Raw genomic sequence first — 13,773 nt, 5'->3', positions numbered from 1 at the left:
GATAATAGTATGATCTTTTCCCTTTGTTTCTTTGTGTGTTTTTTTTTTCCTTTTTATATAGGTATGTATATGTATGCACAGTATAAAGTTGCCAAATTTGGAATTATATATCGAAATGTGTATGCACATATATTTATAAAAATATATGTACACATACTTTTTGCTTCCTCTTGTTCTTAAAATTATACCATAAACCGTCCCGCATATTCTAAGAGAGTCCTATCTTAATGGCTTTGTAATATTCCAGCATATGTTTAAATCACAATTCAGATAACCAAAATTCTATCACTGGTCATTTAAGTTTTTCCCACTTGTTCAGTGTTACGAATAATAAAAAGAATCAGCACTTTCTAAAACTTTTTCTGTTTTTTGAATTAAAGAAAACTAATTTTAAAATCACTAAAATCCTTTGAGAATAGAAATGTTTTATTTTGCACTTGCAGTAGAGTAGCCAGTAGCCGCATATGGCTATTGAGCTCTTGAGAGGTGGTTAGTGCAACTTAGGAGCGTGATTTCACCTTTGACTTCATTTTAAATTAGCCTCATGTGGGTAATGTCTACCTTATTGGTCAAAGCAGAACTTGAGAGCGCCGAACCCTTACCACTAGGCCTCCAGGGACTGTGGTACATATAATGAACAACATAAACTGATGAACAAAAACAGATCCAGAGACAGAGAAACATCTATCAGACCACCAACCTCAGAGGGAAGGTAGGGGAGGGTGGGGGTAAGAGGGAGAGATCAACCAAAGGACTTATTTGCATGCATATCGGCCTAACCACTGGACACAGACAACAGGGTTTGAGGGCATGAGTGGGGAGGGTAATGTGGGGATAAGGACACATATGCAATAACTTAATCAATAAAGAAATTTTATAAAAACAAACAAACAACAAAGCAGAACTTGAAACTTGGGAGCTCAGTGCACTGCTTTGAGAATTTGCTTGTATGCAGGAATACCCCCATCTTGTGGTCTTTTAGAATATTGCTTCTGAAATATTGGGAACTAAGGTGTATTAGCAAGTGTGAGCAAGTATTTTTTCTTATAACTTCAGAACGTTCATAAACCATAAGAGTCACCTGGTAGATTACATAAATTATCTGGAAGTTTTAAGACTGGCATGGCTAAAAGACAGTCCGCACACAGGGCAAATGAATTGCAGTGGACAGTAAATATTTAGAAAAACACTAAGAATAGAGTCACTCTTTTGATTGGGACATACGGAGGATTTTAAACAGAGGGACCTTGTTATCTCCCAAGTCCAACAGTATTCCTATGTACAGATAAAGCTTCGTATGGTTATTCCTAGAATTAGTACAATTGGGACATGATCACTTTTAGGCATCAAGGATATCTTTTTCCAAGAATGGCGAAATGTGAAGAGTTCCTGGAAGTTATTGCATCCTTGAAATAGCCTTGAAACATATTGTATTGGAGATTTATCCCTAAATCACACCCCTTTTGGGGTATGTTAACCAAATATCCAGGATGCTACTTTAGTCTTTCTTTTTTTTTTTTGAACTTTGAAAGATCAGATTTAATGCTGGGGTCCAACCCCAGCAGGTCCAGGGGTCCCCAAAGGTGTGTACGGAGTTGGCGAAGAAGGAATGACACATAGGCAGCGTTCAGGTGATCATCATAGCCAGGTTCTGTAGCTAGGTTCTCTTGCCATGTTCTCTCGCTAGGTTCTCCAGCCAGGTTCAGTGGCCAGGTTCTGTCCAGGTTCTCTAGCCATGTTCTCTTGCTAGGTTCTTCAGCCAGGTTCTGTAGCCAGCATCTGCAGCCAAGTTCTGTCTAGGATTTCCAGCCAATTCCTGTAGCCGGGTTCTGTCCAGGATCTTTTGCCATGTTCTCTCACTAGGTTCTGTCTACTTTAGTCTTTAGGGCTCATGCTAAGCTTAGCAGAAGAAATGGGAAAAGGGCAATAAAATGAGGTCCAATGGACTTTGTGAAACAAGGCAGAATGGCCAAACCTCAAATCCCCTGCAACAAATGAGGTAAATTATCAAGCATTGGAAAGCGAATCCCATAGCTAGTTACTGGAATTTATTTAGCCATATGTAAGTAATGAGCAGCAACTATCTTGTCATCTGTAATTATTGGGAACAATCAAGTTTTTATAAGGAAGTTCAGTTTTTGTTTGGTTTCAACGTCTCACACTGGCCTTGGAACAGTTCCCTGTTGCATTAGAACAACTAATACATCTATTGTGTTTCAATAAAAGCTATTGGCTGTTATTTATTTTTCTTTTAGGATAAGTTAGTCATAAATGACTATGGTGGGCGCGCTGGGGCTGTGGTCTCTTCTCCACATCCCGCAGGGAGGGGGAGACTTGAACCGGTTCGAGCAAGTTAGGAGGCTCTTTGGAGTTTAAAGAATAATGAAAGACAGACATAAACTAGATTAAAAGCTTGGGCTGGGTGTGGTGTCTGCCCTTTGACTCCAGGGACAGACAGAGAGAGTCTGCCCTCTGGAGGGACAGGCACAGAGAGAGCCAGCTCTGAAAGCTGTTTATTATATACTCCAATTACAGGAAGTTACATCACATCTGGGTGGGCCTGAGACATCATGAGATCCATCCCCTTAACACTGGGCCAGAGAGTCAGACTGAGTGACATCCAATCTTTTGACTGGTCCCGCCCTCAGGGCATGGCTCTGACCTTGCCCTGAGTCCCAGCTGATGTCTATTAAGCCAAGTGTATTCTAAGGGCCCTTAACAAATTAGTGATTCTCTGATAAGTCATCAGAACCCAATGATTAACATCAATTTTATTTTATTTTTTTGGTGGTATGTGCAGATTTGGTCTGCATTTACACCATTCACATTTCTCTTGTCAACAAATAAAAATAAATACTTCCATAGCCATGTTGCCTTCCTTTTTTATGAAAAGTAATATTTATGGTACAGAAAACATTTAATAGATGTAGAATAAACAGTGTACAATAAACAGTGATCATATCTTGCCCTCTTTCTTTATATTTTCATTTTTTAAGAAATAAGGAAACACTCGGGCTGGGTAGCTCAGTTGGTTGGAGCATCGTCCCATACACCAAAAAGTTTCAGGTTTGATTCCCAGTCAGGGCACATACCTAGGTTTCTGGTTCAATCCCCAGTCATGGTACATACAGAAGGCAGCATTCAATGATTCTCACTCACATAGATGTTTCTCTCTCTCCCTCTGACCCTCTTTCTCTTTCTCTCACTCTTAAATCAATAAAATTATCAGGTGAGGATTAAAAGAAAAAGAAAAAACACAACACAATAATAAAGAAATAATACAATACAGTAATAGTCTATATCATGTTCAGTCCAGTTTCTCTTTATATTTACATTATAAATTATCTAATCATTTTTCTAATTTAGGTCTTTAATCATTTGTTACCTATACTAGAGGCCCGATACATGAAATTCATGCACGAGTAGGCCTTCCTTCCCCCAGCTGCCAGCACCAGCTTCCCTCTGGGACCCGGGACCGGGCTGCTCCGCAACCCTCCCCCCCAACCCCCCCAACCCCCTGGCCACCCTTTGCAGCCCTGGCTTTGTCTGGAAGGTCTTCCAGAAAGATGTTTGCTCTAATTAGCTCTTATTATTATGAATATATATCAATCAACCTTATGCAGTATTAGTTCATCTTTCTGGATTTATATACAGGTATATTTTATGTAACATTCTGGAACTTTTGTTTATATTATCATAAATTTTAAAATCTATCTACTTTGAGACAAATAGTTCTTTATTGATTTTAACTGCCCTGTAATATTTATTCATATGAGTATTTCAGAACTACGTATGTATTCCTTTTCTAGTGAACATTTACCATATTTTGTTGATTTTATTTATTATTATTTTTAAAATATATATATATATATTTTTACTTCAGAGAGGAAGGGAGCTAGAGAGAGAGAAACATCAATAATGAGAGAGAATCATTGATCGACTGCCTCCTGCACACCTCACACTGGGGATTGAGCCTGCATCCCAGGCATATGACTGGGTTTCAGAGCTGACCTTGACTTCCTAGTTCATTGGTTGATGCTCAACCACTGAGCAACACTAGCTAGGCATATGTTGTTGATTTGCAAATGTGCAATAGGCCACATTTAAAATCATTTGAAATCCAAATACAGTGCTAATAATAACACACATGGCCTTCATCTACTCTGTGTAGGACAAGGGTCCGCAAACTTCCTGTGTAAAGGGTTTGATAGCAAATGGTTTGGGCTCTGTAGACAATCCCATCTTGGTCATAACTACTCAACTCTGCCATTGTAACATGCAAGGAGCCAAAGACAATGTGTTAATGAATGTACATGTCTGCCTTCCAGTGAAACAGTAATTGTGGACACCAAACATTAATTATGGACACCAAAATGTTAATTTCATATTATGTTTATGTATCAAAAATATTCTTTTCATTGTTTCCTAACCTTTAAAAAGTGAAAAAAATAATTCTTATCTCATGCGATATATATAAACAGGCAATAGTCCAGATTTCACCCACTGAGTATAACATCCTGACACCTGGTATGCAGATAATATAATGACATACCCTCCTTTATAACATCTATAAAGATTATTTCCTTCTTTAATATAAAACAATGAATAAAATAAGTCAAAAATTTAAAGCTCAGATATTCTACATGATGATGAGCAAACCAGTGACCTAATGAAAAATTCTGGCTCTCGACAGTGACTTGGTCAGAATGCAGAAGTGTCCTGTGTTGAAGTTATTCTGCAGGGACAGACTGTCAGGAAGCAATGCTGGGTGGATGAACTAACCCACACTACTGAGCACAGCAGGATGGCAGCAAGGAGCCCAGGGTGGCCTCCTGGTACTGCTCAGAGGCGCCAGCAGGTGGCGCAGCAGCAGCAAACTCCCCTGGCAGGCTAGCTTGGCAGATCTGGCCACAGGCTCCCACTTGGGTGAGGGGGACACGCCTGGGGACCGCGAGTCACAGGACCCACTGGGCTTCCTGGCTCGCACTGCTGCCTCCTCCGGGTCCACCAGGGTCCTGAGGGCGGAGGAGCCATTGGAGGCCGAGCCCAGCTGGTGTGGATGCTGCCCCTGCCACCAGACCAAGTGCATCTGCCTGGAGTCCAGGCCACCATCCTGCAGGCACTCCTCTCCAGCATGTGGGCAAGATCCACTTGCTCATCTGAGGGAGGAGCTGGAGCGGAAGCTGGTGAGGGGCAGCCCTGGACCAGACCACCTTCCTCAATGTCACCAAGGTGAGTGCCCTCCTGCTCACCTGCGCAGCGACTCCGGCCTAAAAGCCTAGTGCCCCCCACCCCCGACCCCACGCAACTGAGTGCGGGTTCCAGCCTATCTGGCACCTCCCAGGTGCTGGGACTTGGAGTGTCCCACGTGGTAGTGGCTGTTGTGGGTGGGAGGGCTCATTTCAAGGGTGAACTTGGGCTTATCAGATATTTAAAACGCTTGAAAGATTGGGGTTTCCCTGGGCCTTGCTCTGTGGGGGCAGCCAAGGTGTCACTTTCCGGAAGGGTGCGACTTGGAGAGCCCCTGGACCCCGGGAGAAAGCAGGAGAGTTGAGAGGCTCCATCAAATCGCCGCCTGGGACCAAGAGCCCCAGTGAGTGACCAATAGCCCCACGGGGGCTCCTTCCCTGTGCGGGGCTGGTCTCCTGTCATTCTGGGGCATGTGCTCCCTGGACCTGGAGGAGTGGTGGCTGCTGAGCTGACAGGAGGCAGCTTGGGACAGAGTTCCAGCCAGACCCCAGCAGGGCCCCCTGTCTATTAAGCCAGGCAGTGAGGGGGCCTGCTTCTCCAGGGCTTGTGTCTCAAGCCAGTGGACAAGACAGATCTGTAGTCCCCAGAAACTTAACTACCTGGTCAAATAGGGTGTGTGTGTGTGTGTGTGTGTGTGTGTGTGTGTGTGTAGGGGGCGGAGGGTATGAGCGGGGGAGGGTGGAGAGGCGATCTGAGGGAAGGGAATGGGCATGGGCAGAGCTTATTCCAGGCCTGGGAATATGTGTCTTGGAGGGTAGTCACCACGTGAGCCCATATACAACTTGGGTGTTTATTTAGCAGTGGCTTCAGTGCAAGGATGATAATTAAATTGTGGTTGCTTGGTTGGGTGGGTGGGTGGGTGGGTGGGTGGGAGGTTGGTTGGTTTGGTCTCAGAAGAAATAAGAGGTAGAGACAATCGTCAGTCTTTACTTAGAGCCCAGCAGTGGCCTGACTGGGTCTTGGCTGGTAGGGCCTGTCCTTCTCAGGCTGAGTTTGGAAGTGTTCTGAGAGAGATGGCAGCACTTCTCCCACCTCTGAGCTGAGGCTGGCATCCTTGCTGCCTAGCGGCTGGCTGTCCGAGGGGCTTAGTGGCAGGAATGATTCACTCACAGCTCCCTTCCTCACTGGGGAGAATAGGTGACATGAGGCTCTCAGTCCTTGCACTAAACTAATGTCAGGTTGGGGCAGACCCTACATGGAAGTATTTCAGCTTCACAAACCATTTGAGTGAGTTAAATAACAACTCTTATGTTTTTTAATTTTTAAGGCAGAAAATACAGCCATATTTTAATTTGATGTTTACAAAGGTTGATTTTTACCCCCCCCCCCCCAAAATTGGCTTCAGCTGAAGTTTTCCATACCTGGGAAGTTACTTGTTGAATTTTAATAAAAGTGACATATGGTGCTCAACACATCTGTATTTTCTGAGCCTTTTCACACCAATACAAAGAATATGCAATTGATGTTTTAAAAAGATAATGCTAAATTTACTAATTTGGGTTATAGTACAGTTACTAAGAAATGTTTAATAGCATCTACCAAAATGTTATAGGATAAGGTTTACAGAGATTGTATATTTTTGAAATGAGCAGTATTATAAAACTGTGTTTACATTTTTGTGAAGTTTTGTACCACAAAGTTTAAAACAAGGAAAAGTTTATTATTGCTGAGATATTTAGGAACATTGTAGAAATCTGAACCTACAATTATTTTTTGAAGCGTTTGTAGAAACCTTATTTAAGAGGTCTAATTTTACCCTCATCCTATAGATGCAGCTAGGAGACCCAGAAAGGGTAAGTGAAATCCCCACGACCACAAGCTATTAATAGCAGAGATCAAATGAGAACCCAGGGCAAGTGCTCATTCTATTTTTCCTGTCAGCCTCTGTAGACCCAGTTGAGGTTAGAACCATAGAGCTGTGACTTAGGAGATCTGAATCCTTTAAAAATCTTTTCTGTATACATATGTTTCTCTTAGGAGTCTTGATAGTATTATTTAATTACTAGAGTCCCAGTGCATGAATTGGTGCACATTGAAAGGAAATTAATTAGAGGAAATATTGTAAGATCACTCTTTGCCCTTTCTCAATAATAGAAGTGTATACCAAATTCACGATCAACAATGACAGATGGAAACACATGCAACTGGCGCCAGTGAGATAGATAGGTAGATATAGATATATATATATGGATATAGATATAGATATAGATATAGATGATATAGATATAGATATAGATATAGATATTTGCTTACTTAGTCCTGCTTTCTGATTAGGTAAACTTTTTCCAGCTTGGTGAAGTGCCCCAATTTCGTTTTCAGGATATTGACAGCAAAACAGCATAAATACCAATATGAAAGCAGATTATTATTGTGGATCATGCGGAGATAACAAAGGGAGAAATATTTAACTACAGCCCCGTTTGACTATATTCCGTGCAGTGAGAAAACCTGAAGTCATGTTCAGGCTCTACCATTTCTTGCTTCTTTTCAGTTGGGTCAATTTTTAAAACATTCTAAATCTTCATTTTCTGGCTAATGAAATGAAAACAGGATTCTACCGAGTCTCCTCTCTACCTATTCCGGGACTTCAGTGAGGATCAAATGAGATGAGGCACATGAAAACACTTCAAAGACATTTGGTGAAAGTGTAAAATGTTTGCACCTGGCTATAAAGCAAGTGGGTGAAGAAACTCCAAGGAGGCTAGTCGCTAGGGAGAGGAAGCCTGGCATTACTATGTGACATCATTACCTGGTGCCCACAGCCACCATTTCTGTGCTGGGCTGGCCTGTGGGCTTTGTGCCATGGGTTCGTGGCGGGGCCCGTGTCCCACTTGGGAAAAGCGGAGTGTTGCTTGTGGACTCTGGGTGCGCAGTGCCCTTCCTCTGTAAAGGACCAGTTCAGGTCACAGCAGCTACCGTATTGAACGCCTGCCCCTGGTGGTCAGTGCTCTTCATAGCGAGTGGTCAGGTGGTGGAATCCTTAGCACATTAGCCTTTTATATATATGGATTTGCAATATGGATGGCAAAAACCATTTTTAAAAAGTTACTGTGGCTCATGTCTGAACTTTATCAAATCTGAAACTTTACTGTAGATATCAGCCTTCCAATGAGGAAGTCTTCAAATACAGCCTGAGCTGTGGACTCTGAGGCATCCTGCCTAAGAGCCTCTCTTCAGGGTTGCTGACCCGCCCCATCCCCTACCGTGCCTCTAACCCCTGCCCATTAATTTTTCCAAGCAGACCCAGCATCTCCAAAGCCCAGTGTTCTCATTCAGGAGCTGTTGGAGTGCAAGAATGCATTTTAAAGGATATTTCACAACCCAAAGCACTTTTTAAGCTTCTCAAAGATAAGTGGATGGTCACTGAACATGGATGCAAAATGCGTTTTACACCAAAAAAAGTTACTTAAATGTGTTTTAGAAGATTTTTTTCATTATCAAAATAATATAGGATCATTAGAATTTTAAAAAGAATAGTATAAAGTAAAGGAAATCACTTCTTTCCACTATCCAAGGTTAACCACTGTCAACATTTCAAAGTATTTCCTTTTGTCTTTCGTACATTTATATATCTAGATACCTTTTTGAGGTGATACAATTAATTCATTTATATTAATATATGTTGTATTGACTTCAGAGAGGAAAGGAGAGCGAGGGAGAGAGGTAGTAGTAATATGAATGATGAGAAGGAATCATTCATCACCTGCATCCTACATGCCCCCTACTAAGGATGGAGCCCCACGTACCCTGACAGGGACTCCATGTATGACCTCCTGGTTCATAGATCAAGGCTCAACCAGTGAGCACGCCTCCAGGGCAAGATGATACTATTTGTTATGTGTGTATCCTGATTTGTTTTCTCTTAGTTATGGTGTTTTCATTCCACTGCATCTATAACCACTTTTTTCCCGTTTATGAAGGCACTGTTTATTTTTCCCAGCTTTATTGAGAAATAATCAATATACACCACTGTATAAGTTTAAGGCAGACAAAAGGATGGTTTGATTTGCCTACATTGTGAAATGACCACCACAGTGGGTTCAGCTAACATGTACTGAAGATGTGACAAACCAAAATTGAAATCTCTAATGTAATTTGGGTTATTTTTTCTTCAAAGTCAAATCTACAATTGTTACTATTGCAAAAAAGAGCTTGTACTTGGAACTAAAGTGCAGGGTGTGGTGGGTCTGCAGGCTGGGGCTCTACTGCCCTGGCCCCTTGCACTTGAGCCCTGTGCCTATTCTCATGCAGATCCTTTCTCCTTCCAGACTTCACATGAGGCTGGTGATGGATGTGCTGCCCCTGCTGGACGGGTTCCACAGTCTGTCTTCCCACCACGGAGTGTCAGAGGTGAGAGCCCCCTGTGTAAGGCTGTGGAGCATATGAAGTTCAGAGTCACTTTTGTCTCAGCAGCTCTGGGGGTGACCTCAGCATCAGCATGCGCAGAGCCTATGCTGGCCTCCAGGGTGTGCTCTGTGCGGGTCCAGCTCACCCACAGCTCCTCTCTCCCTGGATTTCAGCCACCTTACTGGTCCTTCTGCTAGAAGCTCTGGTTCTCTCAGAACCTTACACTCCTCTCCACCCATGAGCTGTGTGGCAGCTTCATATAACAGGATGGTTTTCAGGGAAAACTGGCTAGAGAAAAAGAAGAAAAATAATCAGGAGTCGCCACAATACTTTGGAGTCCAGGGCCTGGCCAGGAGAGAAGGGGGAAGGGTCCAGGGCAGCCGCCACTCTGGCTCCAACAGGCCCCTGGTCCGGTCCAGTCCTCTCTGAGTCATTCCCGACCTGTGCACAGAGCGGTGCTAGGACTCACTGCCTTCAAGACAAATCAGCTCACCATCGTGCTGGTCTCTGGTCAGGTTCTCAATTCTCTCCCCACTCAGCCCACTGCTGCTCTCTCTGGAGTCCGCAGATACTATTCTCTCTGAGACCATGGTTGACATCATTGGATGGACAGCTGGCCATTGGTCTGCTCCGTCTCGATGGCTCCAGAATGATGTGTTTCCTTCTTTTGAGAAGAAGAAAAACGAGCAAGAATATGGGTCTGGACAGCAAGTAGCCTTTCTGTAGAAATGCATGGACAGTGAGTTTTTTACTCTTAGTACTTTGAAGTGCTATGTGGATTGGCACGAGGTACTTTTATTTTATTATTCTTTCTGGATGTTCTCCCTGAAGGTGACTGAGTTGGCTGGCTGCACAGGTAAAGGAACAAGAGGGTGAGTGTGCTGCCCTGTGTGCCAAGTAGCAAGGAGTTTGTGCTGTTCTGCATTTCTGAGCCTCTCTCACCATGTGAATCAGCTATGGCCAGAGGCAAGGATAGCCATGAGTGGCTGCCCCCAGGCCATCCTGACACCACTCGTCTGTCCGACCTCTACACCAGTGAGCTGTGCTCATTGCCAGCTAAGTCCACAAGCCAGGGGAGCCCTGGAGCCCTGAGTCACTGCGTGCAGAGCATGAGCATTGGTGGCTCCCTGGCCCACATCATGGACCAAAAAGAGCAAGATTTTATGGGGTACAGACACTGAAAAGGGCTTCATGACAGCCCTACATTATTACCCTAATGGTACAGGTTTGGATGGACAATGACAAACTCCCTACTTGACCACAGAGTAAAATATCAAACCTTTAATGCGTGACACTCCGTCTCTCATCTACGTTTCACCCCTTAAAATAGGGTTGTGTTGATTTCATCCACCAGCATTACTTCTTCCATCTCGCATTCAAGTTGACAGGAAAATTGGAGCCGTCTATGGAAGGAGAGAGCATATGAAGACAGGGTATTATTTTTAGATCATTTTGAGCACCACTCTGTCGAGTACAAAGAGAAAAATTATTTATCTTTCCTGACTCTTAACAGGGCATAGGGATATTTTCCACAGTTGAGATCTGTAGATGATTAAAAGGCACCTGCTTCCAAGGACAATGCTGCCTTCCTTCATCCTTGTCCTTGGGTTGCGTCACTCCTGGGCCCTGTGCCCAGGTCCCAACCAAGACACCGAAAAGTGAATCTGCTCTGTCGACGAGACCCTGGCCCAGCGTTCCTGGAATGGCACAAAAGGCCCATCCTTGTCACTTGGTGGATGTGCTTTAATGAAGCAGAGGGTCACTGTGGGAGATTTGCACTACCTGCGTTGTGTTTTGTGAGATGGTTAAAAGGTTTGAAGCTCCTTTAAGAAACCAGGTGGCACAGTGAAGGAGCTGTTCCCCCCAGTGATCGCATTAGAGGTGGCTGAGACACAGCAGCTGTATTAAAAGCTGTGGAAGCTTCATGATGGGATGAGAACTTAACTGTGTAGGTCACTGGTCTGGATGGTGGCCCTCAATCCCACTGACCACCAGTTCCTGTGGGCAATTCTTTATCCTCAGCCCTGACCCCAACTGGACCTGCTGGACCAGATTCCCTGGGGCAAGACCACCAAATCTGGTTGTCACCCCTTTTAGTTTTGAACCTTTTAAAAATATAATTGTAGATTCCATTATTTATAAGAGATAACGCAGAGGTGGCCCATGGAATCTGACCTGGTTTCCCTCAATAATATCTTATAAAAATCTCACAACCAGGATATTGACAGTGACCCAACCGCCCATGTAGGGCCGATAGAAAACAGCTCTACCTGATTCTCCCACACCCAGGACAGAGCCTTCTATTTTTTTTTTTTGGTATATTATTATCACAGTAATATATACACAATGAAATTTACCATTTTAACCATTTTTCAGAGCACAGTCCAGTGGTGGTAAGTGGTCCTTAACACAACTTAACAATCATATTGTTGTGCTGCCCTTACCACCATCGGCTCCATCACTGTTCTCATCTTCTCCAACTGAAGCTCTGTCCCCAATAAACAACAACTCTGCATCCACTCCCCCATTACTGGTACCCTCCATCTTACCTGTATGACTCTGACGGCTCTAGGGACCTCATGTGAGTGGGATCAGACACTATTTGTCCTTTTGTGACTGGCTTATTTCATTGAGCATCATGTCTTCAGGGTCCATCCAGGTTGTAGCATGTGCCAAAATGGCCTCTTTTTCTAAATTGAATATATTGGGGTGAGATTGGTAATGAAATCATGTAGCTTTCAGGTATACAGTTCTGTAATACATCACCTGTATGTTGATGTATGTATCTCACCTCCCTCCCCTCTTACCCCAGGTCAGGTCTCCTTCCATCACAATTTATCCTTTCTAAGCCCTCTTCTACACACACCCCTCTCTCTGTGATAATCACCAAACTGTTGTCTGTGTCTATAAGTCTTTTCTTTGCTTAATCCCTTCACCTTTTCCCCCTAGTCCCTCAACCTCCTCCCCTCTGACAGTATTCAGTCAGTTTTCTGCACCTATGAGTCTGTTTCTATTTTGATTGTAGTTTGTTTTGTTCATTAGATTCCACATTTAAGTGAAACCATAAGGAACCTGTATTTCTCTGACTGGCTTACTTCACTTCACTTAGCATAATACTCACCGGCTCCGTCCATGCTGTTGTAAAAGGTAAGACTTCCTTCATTTCCTTTTTGCGTGTGTGGGTGAGTCGTATTCCGTTGTGTTAATGTACCACAGCCTTTTCTCCACTTATCTGCTGCTGGGCACTTGGGCTGCTGTGAAATCTTCGCTATTGTAAGTAATGCTGCAGTGAACATAGCATTGCATATATCCTTTCCGATCAGTGTTTCAGGTTTCTGCAGATATATTCTCAGAAGTGGAAATGTTAGGTCATAAAGCAGTTCTATTTTTAATTTTTGAGGTAAGTTCATACTACTTTCCACAGTGGTTGCACCAATCTGCATTCCCCCCAAGAGTACACGAGAGTTCTCTTTTCTCCACATATTCACCAGCAGTTGATGTTTATTGATTTATTGATGATAGCCATTCTGACAGATGTGAGGTGATACCTCACTGTGATTTTAATTTCCATTTCTGTAATGATTAGTGATGCTCAGCATCTTTTCATTTGTGTAATAATCATCTGCAGATCCTCGCTGGAGAAGTGTCTGTTTAGGTTCTTTGCTCATTTTTAAATTGGATTGTTTAATTTTGTTATGATGCTGTGTTTTTTAAGTTCTTCATAAATTTTGGATATTAAACCCTTATCAGATGTATCATTGGCAAATATGTTCTCCCCTTCAGTGGGTTGTCTTTTCATTTTGTTGGTGGTTTCCTTTGCTGTGCAACAACTTTTTAGATGGATGTAGTCCCATTTGTTTTTTCTTTTGCTTCTGTTGCCCAAATAGATATATCAGAATAAAAATATTTCTATGAAAATTTATTGCCTTTACTTTCTTCTAGAATTTTTACGGTTTCAAATCTCACTTTCAAGTCTTTAATCCAGTCTGCGTTTACTCTTCAATATGGTGTAAGAAGGTAGTCTGCATTCATTTATTTTTCTACTTATGTGTCCAATTTTCCCAATAGCATTTATTGAGTGGACTATCTTTACCACATGTATATTCTTGTGTCCTTTGTCTAATATTAATTGACCATAAATGTATGGGTTTATTTCTGGACTTTTTGTTCTGTTCC

This window comes from Myotis nattereri, assembly GCF_964212035.1.
Source record: "Myotis nattereri genome assembly, chromosome: 10".
NCBI classification, from domain to species: domain Eukaryota; kingdom Metazoa; phylum Chordata; class Mammalia; order Chiroptera; family Vespertilionidae; genus Myotis; species Myotis nattereri.
The sequence above is the reverse complement of the archived record's forward strand: the minus strand, read 5'-3'. Positions refer to the sequence as shown.